This window comes from Pseudophryne corroboree, chromosome 6 (genome assembly GCF_028390025.1).
Source record: "Pseudophryne corroboree isolate aPseCor3 chromosome 6, aPseCor3.hap2, whole genome shotgun sequence".
Taxonomy (NCBI): domain Eukaryota; kingdom Metazoa; phylum Chordata; class Amphibia; order Anura; family Myobatrachidae; genus Pseudophryne; species Pseudophryne corroboree.
Window position 1 is genome coordinate 678766832 of NC_086449.1, and position 13680 is coordinate 678780511.

At 47.9% G+C, this 13680-nt stretch overlaps 1 protein-coding gene and 1 pseudogene across 4 annotated transcripts in view; both read right to left on the minus strand.

The window, feature by feature from the left end:
• The window catches only part of STING1 (stimulator of interferon response cGAMP interactor 1), a 232997-nt gene that overhangs the window by 200537 nt on the left and 18780 nt on the right, over window positions 1–13680 (minus strand). The window lies entirely within an intron of this gene.
• LOC134937464 (5S ribosomal RNA) lies at window positions 3960–4078 on the minus strand (annotated as a pseudogene).

Here is a 13680-nt window from a genome sequence, read left to right on the forward strand (position 1 = left end):
ACTATGACAGAAATCACATAGACAGGGTAAAATCCAACACACTTTTATTTCCACCTCAGGCAGGATACAGCTTCATATGCGGGAATTACAGGTTCAGGTTTACAGGCAGTTCTCAGCACAGCAGATAACAGTCCAAATATTCATAGTCACAAACAGTGCATGTTACAAATGGCTCATAAGGTAACCCCACACTTCAACCTATCGCCTTGGCACTAACTGTTGTCAGGAGCAAAGTCTCCGTGCACTGCACAAATACATAAAGGGTGATTACAGGTGCTGTTAAATAATTAGCCTAGTTGCTGGCTGACAACTGATTGAGACAAAATCTGGACTGGACCCTTCAGTCCTGCTGCTGCTGCTGCTCTGCTAAACCTGTGACATCCTGCTGTTTCACCTTAACTCCACATGGAACTATGTTGTCCCTGCCACAGTACATTTAGGCAATCTATAATTTCTTATTGCCACAAATACCAACAATAAGATATTATAATTATTGGGCATTAAGCTGGGTACACACTGGAGTGATGTCGGCATAATTTGCCATTTCGTAACAACATGTCACCTACATTGCTCAGGTTGTACAGGGGATTGCGTGCTCCCACGCTCGCTAACGACTGACACTTGGGGGGTCATTCCGAGTTGATCTTCAATTTTCACAGTGCAGCGATCATGTGAAAAAATGGCATTTCTGCGCATGCGTATGCCCCGCAATGCGCACGCGCAACGTACAGGTACAAAGCTCTTTGTGGTTGTGCTCAGGTTCTAGCAATGTTTTCTTTCGCACTGGTGGCCGCAAGAAGATTGACAGGAAGGGGGCATTACTGGGTGTCAACTGACCATTTTCAGGGAGTGTTTGTAAAAATGCAGGCATGTCTGAAAAAAATGCAGGCGTGGCTGGGCGTTCGCTGGGTGGGCGTATGACGTCAAATCCGGACACGAATAGGCTGAAGTGATCGCAAGCGCTGAGTAGGTTCAGAGCTACTCTGAAACTGCACAAACTGTTTTTGTAGAGCTCGGCTGCACATGTGTTCGCACTTCTGCTAAGCTAAAATACACTCCCCAGTGGGCGACGGCATAGCGTATGCACGGCTGCTAAAACTAGCTAGCGAGCGAACAACTCGGAAGGACCCCCTTGGTTTGATGGTTTGCACATCAAACCAAGCAATATCACTAGAGTGCTGTAGTATGTTAAAGGAGATGTGTTGGATTCAGCAAAAGAAGAGATTCATGATACAATGGCCCTCATTCCGAGTTGTTCGCTCTGTATTTTTCATCGCATCGCAATGAAAATCCGCTTAGTACGCATGCGCAACGTTCGCACTGCGACTGCGCCAAGTAACTTTGCTATGTAGAAAGTAATTTTACTCACGGCTTTTTCATCGCTCCGGCGATCGTAATGTGATTGACAGGAAATGGGTGTTACTGGGCGGAAACACGGCGTTTCAGGGGCGTGTGGCTGAAAACGCTACCGTTTCCGGAAAAAACGCAGGAGTGGCCGGAGAAACGGTGGGAGTGCCTGGGCGAACGCTGGGTGTGTTTGTGACGTCAAACAGGAACGACAAGCACTGAACTGATCGCACAGGCAGAGTAAGTCTGAAGCTACTCTGAAACTGCTAAGTAGTTAGTAATCGCAATATTGCGAATACATCGGTCGCAATTTTAAGAAGCTAAGATTCACTCCCAGTAGGCGGCGGCTTAGCGTGTGTAACTCTGCTAAATTCGCCTTGCGACCGATCAACTCGGAATGAGGGCCAATATTCGAGAAGAGGTGCACCCTGAGTCAGTGGAAACAATTGAATGAAACAAAGGAAGAGGAAGAAGACTCTTTTTTAGTCGCACTCTTGAAACTTCAATGATATACTAATAAAGATAAAATTTAACTTTTATTAAAGATACTGGGGTATATTTACTAACATTCGTAATTCTCCCGATTTGGTGGGAGAAAAATCACAAATGACATCGAAAGTGTAAAACTGCAACTTTTTTAATTTATTACGACTAATTTACTAAGCTGCCGTATTCTGCATTTTCGGGTTTTCCGATGTCATTCGGTTTTTTTGGCAGTGTTTTACGTGAGTGACTTGTAAAACACTGCCGACTTTAATACAATGAATCTCGTCCGGATCTGAGAGATCCGTGCAGGGCTTCATTGTGCACTTTGTTAAAAAAATAAATAAAAGTTTAAATGTTAAAAAAAAATTGCGTGGGGTCCCCCCTCCTAAGCATAACCAGCCTCAGGCTCTTTGAGCCGATCCTGGTTGCAGAAATATGGGAAAAAAATGGACAGGGGTTCCCCCATATTTAAGCAACCAGCATCGGGCTCTGCGCCTGGTCCTGGTTCCAAAAATACGGGGGACAAAAAGAGTAGGGGTCCCCCGTATTTTTGAAACCAGCACCGGGCTCCACTAGCTGGACAGATAATGCCACAGCCGGGGGTCACTTTTATACAGTGCCTTGCGGCCGTGGCATCAAATATCCAACTAGTCACCCCTGGCCGGGGTACCCTGGGGGAGTGGGGACCCCTTCAATCAAGGGGTCCCCCCCCAGCCACCCAAGGGCCAGGGGTGAAGCCCGAGGCTGTCCCCCCCATCCAATAGGCTGCGGATGGGGGGCTGATAGCCTTTGTGAAAAGTGATTGATATTGTTTTTAGTAGCAGTACTACAAGGCCCAGCAAGCCTCCCTCGCAAGCTGGTTCTTGGAGAACCACAAGTACCAGCATGCGGCGGAAAAATGGGCCCGCTGGTACCTGTAGTACTACTACTAAAAAAATACCCCAAAAAAGACATTACACACACACCTTGAAAGTATAACTTTAATTGACTAGTGACTAGTTGGATATTTGATGCCACGGCCGCAAGGCACTGTATAAAAGTGACCCCCGGCTGTGGCATTATCTGTCCAGCTAGTGGAGCCCGGTGCTGGTTTCAAAAATACGGGGGACCCCTACTCTTTTTGTCCCCCGTATTTTTGGAACCAGGACCAGGCGCAGAGCCCGATGCTGGTTGCTTAAATATGGGGGAACCCCTGTCATTTTCTTTCCCATATTTCTGCAACCAGGATCGGCTCAAAGAGCCCGAGGCTGGTTATGCTTAGGAGGGGGGACCCCACGCAATTTTTTTCCAAAAAAATAACACTTTCCCACCCCTTCCCACTGATATACATGCACGGATCTCATGGATCCGTGCATGCCTATCCAATCACGGCTCAAAAAAGCAGGTCTGTTTTTTTTTAGCACTTTTTTACGAGTTGTATTTTTTCACGGCAGTGTTTTTTTTTTTTTTTGCTTTGCACTTCTTAGTAAATGACTGAGATTCATACTTAAACAGCCGCATTTTGACCGATGGTGTATTCATTCGTATTTTTTTTGTTGGACTTCAAAAAAAATACGAATGCCCTCATCACTGCCGAGATTTGAGTTTAGTAAATGACCGAGATGACACTTTGAAGAAAAAACGGCATCTCGGTCAAAATCGGGACCTTAGTAAATATACCCCACTGTGTAGAAATATAGATATATCCTAGAAATATATATATATATATATATATAGATAGATAGATAGATAGATAGATAGATAGATAGATAGATAGATAGATAGATAGATAGATAGATAGATAGATACCAGGAAGGAGTATCAATATTATCAACAAATGGGTTGGAGAAATGAGATACGAAATGGGGTCAGTGTGATTGCAATAGCAGATTCCTCTGATTGACAATTGCAATGAATATAATGTATCTATAATCAGAGGCTAGAATGTCACACAAAACTACTGGCCAGGTCCCTCTCCTGCTTAACTACACTTTTACTGATGAATAGTGCCACATGTAACACCTAGTGGCTGGATGGCATATTTATGGGTTAAATGGATTTCCAAGATGAAAACAGATAATATGGAAGGAAGTTATAGAAGGTGGATCTGTTGTTAGTGTTAGGCACCAAGTCCAATGATTCCCTGATTTCTACAACACTTGGTATCCCCAGGAGGTCTCCCATCTAGGTACTAACCAGGCCTAACACTGCTTAGTGTCCAAGATTGGACGGTATTGGGTGTTGACAGTGTGGTATGGTAGTAATATACCTTATGATGACTCGGGGATCACTAATTAGAGTCCACCTTGCACTTGAAGAAGTGCAAAAAATTGTTAAGTGGTTAAGAATATAGCAGAATTAATAGTCAGAAGGAAGTACAAATAGGATTTTAACTACCTACCGGTAAATCCTTTTCTTGTAGTCTGTAGAGGATGCTGGGGTCCACATTAGTACCATGGGGGTATAGACGGGTCCACTAGGAGCCAATGGCACTTTAAGAGTTTGAGAGTGTTGACTGGCTCCTCCCTCTATGCCCCTCCTACCAGACTCAGTCTAGAAACTGTGCCCGAGGAGACGGACAACTTCGAAAGAAGGATTTTACACAGATAGTGGCGAGATTCACACCAGCTCACACATACAAGGCAAACCAAGCTAACCAGCTTGAAAACTCAGCAATGGCTGAACAAGATTACTTAACCAAGTAACAAAACAGTACTTAACTAAGAACTAAGCAGTACTGAATGAAGTAACCACTGCAGGATCACGAAGCGCTGGGCGGGTGCCCAGCATCCTCTACGGACTACGAGAAAAGGATTTACCGGTAGGTAATTAAAATCCTATTTTCTCTTACGCCCTAGAGGATGGTGGTGTCCACATTAGTACCATGGAGATGCACCAAAGCTCCCAGAACGGGAGGGAGAGTGCGGAGGCTCCTGCAGAACTGATTGACCAAACTTCAGGTCCTCAGAGGCCAAAGTATCGAACTTGTAAAACTTAGCAAACATGTTCGACCCAGACCAAGTAGCCGCTCGGCAAAGCTGCAAAGCCGAGACATCCCGGGCAGCCGCCCAGGAAGAACCCACCTTACGAGTAGAGTGGGCCTTAACAGATTTTGGACACGGCAATCCTGCTGTAGAAAATGCATGCTGGATAGTGAACCTGATCCAGCGAGAGATCATCTGCTTAGAAGCAGGACACCCAATTTTCTTGGGATCATACAGGACAAACAGAGTCCGACTTTCTGTGACGAGCAGTCCTCTTCACATAAATTTTCAGAGCCCTTACAACATCTAAGGACTTTGATGGAATTGAGGAGTCAGTAGCAACTGGCACCACAATAGGTTGGTTGATATGAAAAGCCGACACAACCTTTGGAAGGAATTGCTGACGTGTTTCCGGAGCTCAGCTCTATCTTCATGGAAGATCAAGTAGGGACTTTAACAAAACAAAGCCCCCAACTCGGACACACGTCTAGCAGAAGCTAAGGCCAACAAAGTGACAGCCTTCCACGTGAGAAACTTGACCTCAACCTCCTGTAGAGGCTCGAACCAATCCGATTGGAGGATCTGCAACACCACTTTAAGATACCAGGGTGCCGTAGGCGGCACAAAGAGAGGCTGGATGTGCAGAACCCCTTTCCAAAAAGTCTGAACCTCAGGGAGGGAAGCTAGTTGTTTCTGGAAGAAAATGGATAAAGCCAAAACCTGGACCTTTACGGATCCCAACCTCAGACCCATATCCACACCTGCTTGCAGGAAGAGGAGAAACTGTCCCAGTTGAAACTCCACCGTAGGAAACTTCTTGGATTCACACCAAGACAAATACTTTTTCCAAATGCGATGGTAATGTTTAGACGTTGCTCCTTTCCTAGCCTGTATCAGGGTAGGAATGACATTGGTCGGAATGCCCTTCCGAGCTAATATCTGGCGTTCAACATCCATGCCATGAAACATAGCCGTGGTAAGTCTTGATAAGCGAACGGCCCCTGTTGTAACAAGTCCTCCCGAAGAGGAAGAGCCCTCACATCTTCCAGCAGTAGATCCAGAAGATCTGCGTACCAAGCCCTTCTTGGCCAGTCAGAAGCAATGAGGATTGCCTGAACTCTTGTTCTCTTTATGAGCTTCAGAACCTATGGGATGAGTGGGAGTGGAGGAAACACGTACACCGACTGGAACACACACGGAGACACCAGAGCGTCCACCGCCACTGCTTGCGGCTCCTTTGACCTGGAACAATACCTACGAAACTTCTTGTTGAGGCGGGAGGCCATCATGTCGACTCTGCAGCATAAGACACAGAGTCCCTAGACATGGCTATGTGAGAAACAAACACCCACACACAGGAAAATGTCAGACACAGTTTCCCACCAAGTATGCCACAGAGAAACACAGAGCTTGGAGCCAGCACACTTCTGCCCCTCCTACCAGATTCAGTTTAGAAAATGTGCCCGGAGGAGCCAGTCACAGCTAGGGGAGCTCTCCAGAGCTTCTCTAGTAAAAAGTTTTTTTTTAGAGTTTATTATTTTACAGGGAGGCTGCTGGCAACAGCCTCCCTGCTTCGTGGGACTAAGGGGGGAGCAGTGTCCGCCCTGAGGGGTCTGAGCCACTATCTTTGCTGACAGGACACTGAGCTCCTGAGGGGATTGATCGATCGCCGCCACAGGGGATCGCTCCCCCCCCCGGCAGCATGCCGCCACCCCCTTACAGAGCCAGAAGACTTGTGGCGAGTAAGTTACCGGCCCCCCTAGCAAGCGGGGAGCCGGTGTGAAGATGGCGGCAACAGGGTATGGTGCGCAGTACTAACTGCGCTCCGGGGCTCAGCGGTACATAGTGCGGCGCTGTGAGGGACGCCCTGAACCAGCGCCTACACTGGTCGGCAAGCCTGTCAGGGACCCCGTCACTGCCAGAACATACCGCAGGCCAGTATAATTCAAATAGAGAGCGGGAAGCAGCACCATGAAAGGGGGCAGAGCTTCTCCTCAGAGAGGACCCAGCAGCATTCAGCGCCATTTTCCCTGCCTGCAGAGACGCTGAAAGGGAGAGCTGTCCTTCCTCATCAACTCCAGCTATCTTACAACGGGGGGGAAGGCTGTGTACAGACTGTGAAACCTATTAAGGTACACAGTCAGTACTGGGTAGTGGCTGTTCTCTATCCAAGAAGCGCTGTGTGTGGGTTGGCTCCAATCTCTGTGTCTCTCTTGGCATTCTTGGGGGGAAACTCTGCCTTTCCCTGTGTATGTGTGCAGTGTTTGTGGTCTCCATTAAGCTATGTCCAGGGACTCTGTGTCATATGCTGCAGAGGATATGTCCTCTCAGGATGGGATCCGGACTGAAAGTCGACAGTAACTAGGTCGACAATGTCTAGGTCGACCACTATTGGTCGACAGTAACTAGGTCGACAGGGTGTCTAGGTCGACAGGGTCTTTAGGTCGACATGTTCTAGGTCGACAGGTCAAAAGGTCGACATGAGTTTTTCACAATTTTTTTCTTTTTTTGAACCTTTTCATACTTCACGATCCACGTGGACTACGATTGGAACGGTAATCTGTGCCGAGCGAAGCGGTAGCCCGAAGCATGGCGAGCGAAGCGAGCCATGCGAGGGGACGCGGTGCACCTATTGGGGTTCCCGGTCACTCTACGAAGAAAACGACACCAAAATAACATTAAAAACTCATGTCGACCTTTTGACCTGTCGACCTAGAACATGTTGACCAAAAGACCCTGTCGACCTAGACACCCTGTCGACCTAGTTACTGTCGACCAATAGTGGTCGACCTAGACATTGTCGACCTAGTTAATGTCGACTTTCAATACCACACCCTCTCAGGACGATCCCATTCCATGTAATCAGGATTGCACTGTGTTAGCACAGGTCCCAGCAAGGGAGCCTGAGTGATTAGCCTCTCTTAAAGCATGATTTCTCAGATTTCTACTAGAGTTGCACAAAATGAGTCTGCAACTCAGGTTTTACAGAACTCTATAGCTGTTTGGTCCTGTTCTGTTACCTCCGGGTCCTCTGACGTACGTTCCCAAAAACGTGCTCTTGCCGTAATTATGCAGGATGACACGGATACCGACTCTGACACAGCAGACGGTGATGGGGATGTACTGCGGGGGGCGGCATCTCTTGCAAAAGGGGTGCAGTTGAAGCTAGATACCATTAGAGATGTATTGAATATTGCTGATACAACACCTGAGTAGGTTGAGGAGGCTTACTTTACAGACAATAAGAAAGCCTCGCTAACCTTCCCTGCGTCTAAAGCATGGGTCTTCAACCTGTGGCCCTCCAGCTGCTGTGAAACTACACATCCCAGCATGCCCTGTCACAGTTTTGCTATTAATGTATGCTAAAACTGAGGCAGGGCATGCTGGGATGTGTAGTTCCACAGCAGCTGGAGGGCCACAGGTTGAAGACCCATGGTCTAAAGAATTAAATGCTATTTTTGAGGAAGCCTGGGAAAACCCGGAGAAAACATTTCAGATCCCTAGTAGGGTTCTGGTTGCTTTCCCTTTCCCTGAGGAAGATAAGAAAAAATGGGAAAATCCACCCATAGTTTACGCGCCTGTATCCAGACTCTCAAAAAAGGTGGTTTTACCTGTCCCAGGATCTACCGCGTTAAAAGAACCGGCTGATCGCTAAATTTACGCCACGCTCAAATCCATATACACGGCTTCAGGGGCAATATTACGTCCTACTATTGCCTGTGCATGGATTTCCAAAGCTATAGTAAAGTGGTCAGGCACGTTGCTTGAAGATTTGGATACAATGGATAAAGGTGATGTTGAATTGTATTTACGTAACATACAGGATTCTGCAGGATTTATGGTGGAATCCATGAAGGACCTGGGTTCGATGGCTGCAAGGATATCTTCCATGTCTGTCTCAGCTCGCAGAGGACTTTGGCTGTGCCAGTGGTCTGCCGACGCGGAAACCAGGAGAGGTGTGGAGACCCTACCCTACACAGGTCAGGTTCTCTTTTGGGAAGATCTGGATGCGTGGATTTCCACAGCTACCGCGGGTAAGTCACCTTTTCTTCCCTCAGCTGCACCGGCTACGAAGAAACCTTTCGCTTCTCCTGCATCACAGTCCTTTCGGGCTACTCAAGCAAGAAAGGCCAAGCCGTCTAACATCTTCTTTAGAGGAGGTCGGCCAAAATCAAAGAAACCTGCTGCCGCAAGTTCCCAGGAACAGAAGCCTGCTTCAGGTACGCCTAAGTCCTCAGCATGATGGTGGACTGTGCGGCCTGGAGGTAGGGCCGGTGGGGGCAAGACTCAGGCATTTCAGCCACATCTGGGTGTTGTCCGGCCTGGATCCCTGGGTACAGGATATTGTGTCCCAGGGGTACAGGCTGGAGTTTCAAGATCTCCCACCTCACCGGTTCTTCAAATCAGGCTTGCCAGCTCTGCTGGCAGACAGGGCTGTCTTAGTGGAAGCCATCCAAAAGTTGGTAGAGTCACAGGTCATTGTGCCAGTTCTTCCCCATTTGCAAAACAAGGGTTACTAATCGAACATTTTCGTGGTAACGAAACCGGCTGGTTCGGTCAGGCCCATTTTGAACTTAAAATCGCTAAACCCCTTTCTGAAGGAGTTCAAAATGGAGTCTCTGAGGGCGGTGATATCAGGTCTGGAGGAGAGGGAATTCCTGGTATCCCTGGATATCAAGGATGTGTACCTCCACATTCCAATTTGGCCGCCGCATCAAGCTTTTCTCCGATTCGCACTGTTAGTCATTTTCAGTTACAGGCCTTGCCATTCAGCCTGTCCACAGCACTGAGGGTATTCACCAAGGTGATGGCAGAGATGATGGTTCTCCGCAGCAGGCAAGGGGTGAATATAATCCCGTATCTGGATGATCTGCTGATAAAGGCATCGTCCAAGGAGAAGCTGTTACAGTCCATTGTTCTCATGACTCATCTGCTCAGGGAACACGGTTGGATCCTGAATCTTCCGAAATCATATTTGGAACCGACCAGGAGGTTGTCCTTTCTGGAAATGATCCTCGACACAGAATGGAAGAGGGTATTTCTTCCAGAGGAGAAAGCGTTGGTGATACAAACAATGGTCCGGGATGTCCTGAAGCCAGCCCGGGTCTCAGTTCATCAGTGCATTCGCCTTCTGGGGAAGATGGTGCACTCTTACGAGGCTCTGCAGTATGGGAGGTTTCATGCCTGGCCCTTCCAACTGGATCTCCTAGACAAGTGGTTGAGATCTCATCTACACATGCACCAGAGAATACGTCTGTCGCCAAAGGCCAGGATTTCAGTCCTCTGGTGACTTCAATTACCTTCTGGAGGGCCGCAGGTACGGGATTCAGAATTGGATCCTTCTAACCATGGATGCAAGTCTCCAGGGCTGGGGCGCAGTCACTCAAGAGGAAACCTTCCAAGTAAGGTGGTCAAGTCTGGAAGCTGGCCTGCCGATAAACATTCTGGAACTAAGAGCTGTCTACAACAGTCTTCTCCAAGTGGCCCATCTTCTGAGAAACCAGGCCATTCAAGTGCAGTCAGACAATATAACGACAGTGGCTTACATAAACTGACAGGGCGGAAGAAAGAGCAGAGCTGCAATGTCAGAGGTATCAAGAATCATCCTCTGGGCAGAAAGACATGTATTGGCGCTGTCAGGCAATCTTCATTCCGGGATTAGACAACTGGAAAGCGGACTTCCTCAGCAGACACGATCTCCATCCAGGGGAGTGGGGTCTCCATCCGGAGGTGTTCAGGGAGATAACAGATCTTTGGTGTGTACCTCAAATAGACATGATGGCCTCTTGTCTCAACACGAAGCTTCGGCGATATTGTTCCAGGTCAAGGGACCCGCAAGCCGTGGCGGTGGATGCCCTAGTAACGCCATGGGTGTTCCAGTCGGTGTACATGTTTCCTCCATCCCTCTCATTCCAAGAGTTCTAAAGATCATAAGGAGAACAAGAGTTCAAGAAGGACTTGGTACGCGGATCTTCTGGTTCTACTGCTAGAAGAGCAAGAAGGCCTCTTCCTCTTCGGGAGGACCTGCTGCAGCAGGTGCCGTTTGCCTGTCAAGACTTACCGCGGCTACGTTTCACTGCATGGAGGTTGAATGTCATATATTAGCTCGGAAGGGCATTCCGAACAAGGTAATTCCTACCCTGATACAGGCTAGGAAAGGAGTAACGTCTAAACATTACCATCGTATTTGGAAAAAATATGTATCTTGGTGTGAGTCCAAGAAGTTTCCTACGGTGCAGTTTCAACTGGGATGGTTTTTCCTCTTCCTGCAAGCAGGTGTGGATATGGGTCTGAGGTTGGGATCTGTGAAGGTCCAGATTTCGGCCTTATCCATTTTCTTCCAGAAACAATTGGCTGCCCTACCCGAGGTTCAGACCTTTTTGAAGGGAGTTCTGCACATCCAACCTCCCTTTGTACCCCCTACGGCACCCTGGGATCTTAATGTGGTGTTGCAGTTCCTCCAGTCGGACTAGTTTGAGCCTTTACAGGAGGTTGAGGTCAAGTTTCTCACGTGGAAGGCTGTCACTTTGTTGGCCTTAGCTTCTGCTAGACGTGTGTCGGAATTGGGGGCTTTGTCCTGTAAAAGCCCCTACTTGATCTTCCATGAAGATAGAGCTGAGCTCCGGACACGTCAGCAGTTTCTTCCGAAGGTTGTGTCGGCATTCCATATCAACCAACCTATTGTGGTGCCAGTTGCGACTGACTCCTCAATTTCATCAAAGTCCTTAGATGTTGTGAGAGCTCTAAAGGTCTATGTGAAGAGGGCTGCTCATCACAGAAAATCGGACTCTATTTGTCCGGTATGATCTCAAGAAAATTGGGTGTCCTGCCAAGCAGACGATCTCTCGCTGGATCAGGTTCACTATCCAGCATGTGTATTCTACGGCAGGCTTGCCATGTCCTACGTCTATTGCGGCCGACTCTACACGTAAGGTGGGTTTTTTCTGGGCGACTGCCCGGTGTGTCTCGGCTTTACAATTCTGCCGAGCGGCTACTTGGTTGGGGTCGAACACGTTTGCAAAGTTCTATAAGTTCGATACTTTGGCCTCTGAGGAACTAAAGTTTGGTCAATCAGTTCTGCAGGAGCCTCCGCACTCTCCCTCCCGTTCTGGGAGCTTTGGTACATCCCCATGGTTCTAATGTGGATCCCAGCATCCTCTAGGACGTAAGAGAAAGTAGAATTTTAATTACCTACCGGTAAATCCTTTTCTCGTAGTCCGTAGAGGATGCTGGGCACCCGCCCAGCGCTTCGTTTTCCTGCAGTGATTACCTGACTACTGCCTTGTTACTTGGTAAGTAATGTTTCAGCGGTTGCTGAGTTTCAAGCTAGTTAGCTTGGTTTGCCTTGTATGTGTGAGCTGGTGTGAATCTCGCCACTATCTGTCTACAATCCTTCTCTCGAAGATGTCGGTCTCCTCGGGCACAGTTTCTAGACTTAGTCTGGTAGGAGGGGCATAGAGGGAGGAGCCAGCCCACACTCTCAAACTCTTAAAGTGCCAATGGCTCATAGTGGACCAGTCTATACCCCATGGTACTAATGTGGACCCCAGCATCCTCTACGGACTACAAGAAAAGGATTTACCGGTAGGTAATTAAAATCCTATTTTCAGGAATGTCCGTTTGGCTAGTTTCAAAACTATAGGCCGGATGTAATAAAGTATGAGTTGGCCGGAGATGCAGGTTCCTGGCCGAACTCTGACATTTTTTTAAAGCAACAATCATTTACAAGGCATGGTTTTACCTTGTACATTATTGCAGCTTTAAAAAAAAAAAATCAGTGATTGGCCGAGAACCCTGCAAAGGTCAATTTACTTTCAAGGAAAAACAATATCTAAACGCTCTGTGGTTCGGGCCGCTGCGGCCGTTACATGCAATCAATAACCCCTACAATGTGTATGCACCTTGCGTATACATGCCGACACGCTATGCGCACAATACAGCGACACGTGGGGCTGAATACACCTTATTCCCCAAACAAGAATGGAATGCGACACCAGTTGTTAAATGTTATGTTGTGGTCCTACGCAGCAACAATATATATTTACTCAAAAAGATACAAGTAGAAAATACAACAATATTACAGAGAAGAGCTACAACCAATAGTACATATGTTTGTTCGCCAGCGCTCCTGGATCCAGGTCTCAGTCAGTCTTAGCAAGATGACCTCCACAGAATAGACTGATGCCTGGTCAGGGAGCCTCTCTTTTATACAATGGGACCAAAATACAATACAAAAAGAAATGTAAGCTCTTCTTCCATAGGTCAAGGGGCAGGTCATTTACAGTACATGAGGGGTCATAGGTTGGTTTGAATAAGTGGGCGATGCTTGGTCTAGGTGTGCTTGCAGGTCTCCACCACCGGGCTCCTGCCGAATATCATGAGAACAGTAATTACAGTATTTATGAACATTACAATTCTGCGCATATCTATGCGCAGCAGTGCTTAAAGTGGGCCGGAACGGGGCGGAACTGCGTTCCGTCACTTCAAATTGAAGGCGGAACCAGTTCCGCCTCCGTCCGGCCACTAGCGTCTGCTCAGTGTACTTGGAAACTTGCAGCAGCCGCCAGCTAATCCTGGCTCATGGGCGGACCGGCTGCCAATAAAAAGAAAGCAAGGCTTTTTTTTAAAAAAAAGTGGGTGAGCATGTGAGCCAATCATGGCTCGCGCACCGCCAGCCAATGAGAAGCTGCCTAGTGGCACCTTCTCATTGGCTGGCGGTCCGCTAGCCGTGATTGGTGCACAATCGGCGCCATAATCAGATTCAAAGAGCGGCCTCTTCTTTTGATCAGCAGCCGGTCCGCAGGAATGGCTGACGGCTGCAGACAACGTCAAACCTCACTACAGCTGGGACCCACTGACGCACTCTGCTACTCCTCTGTCCCAC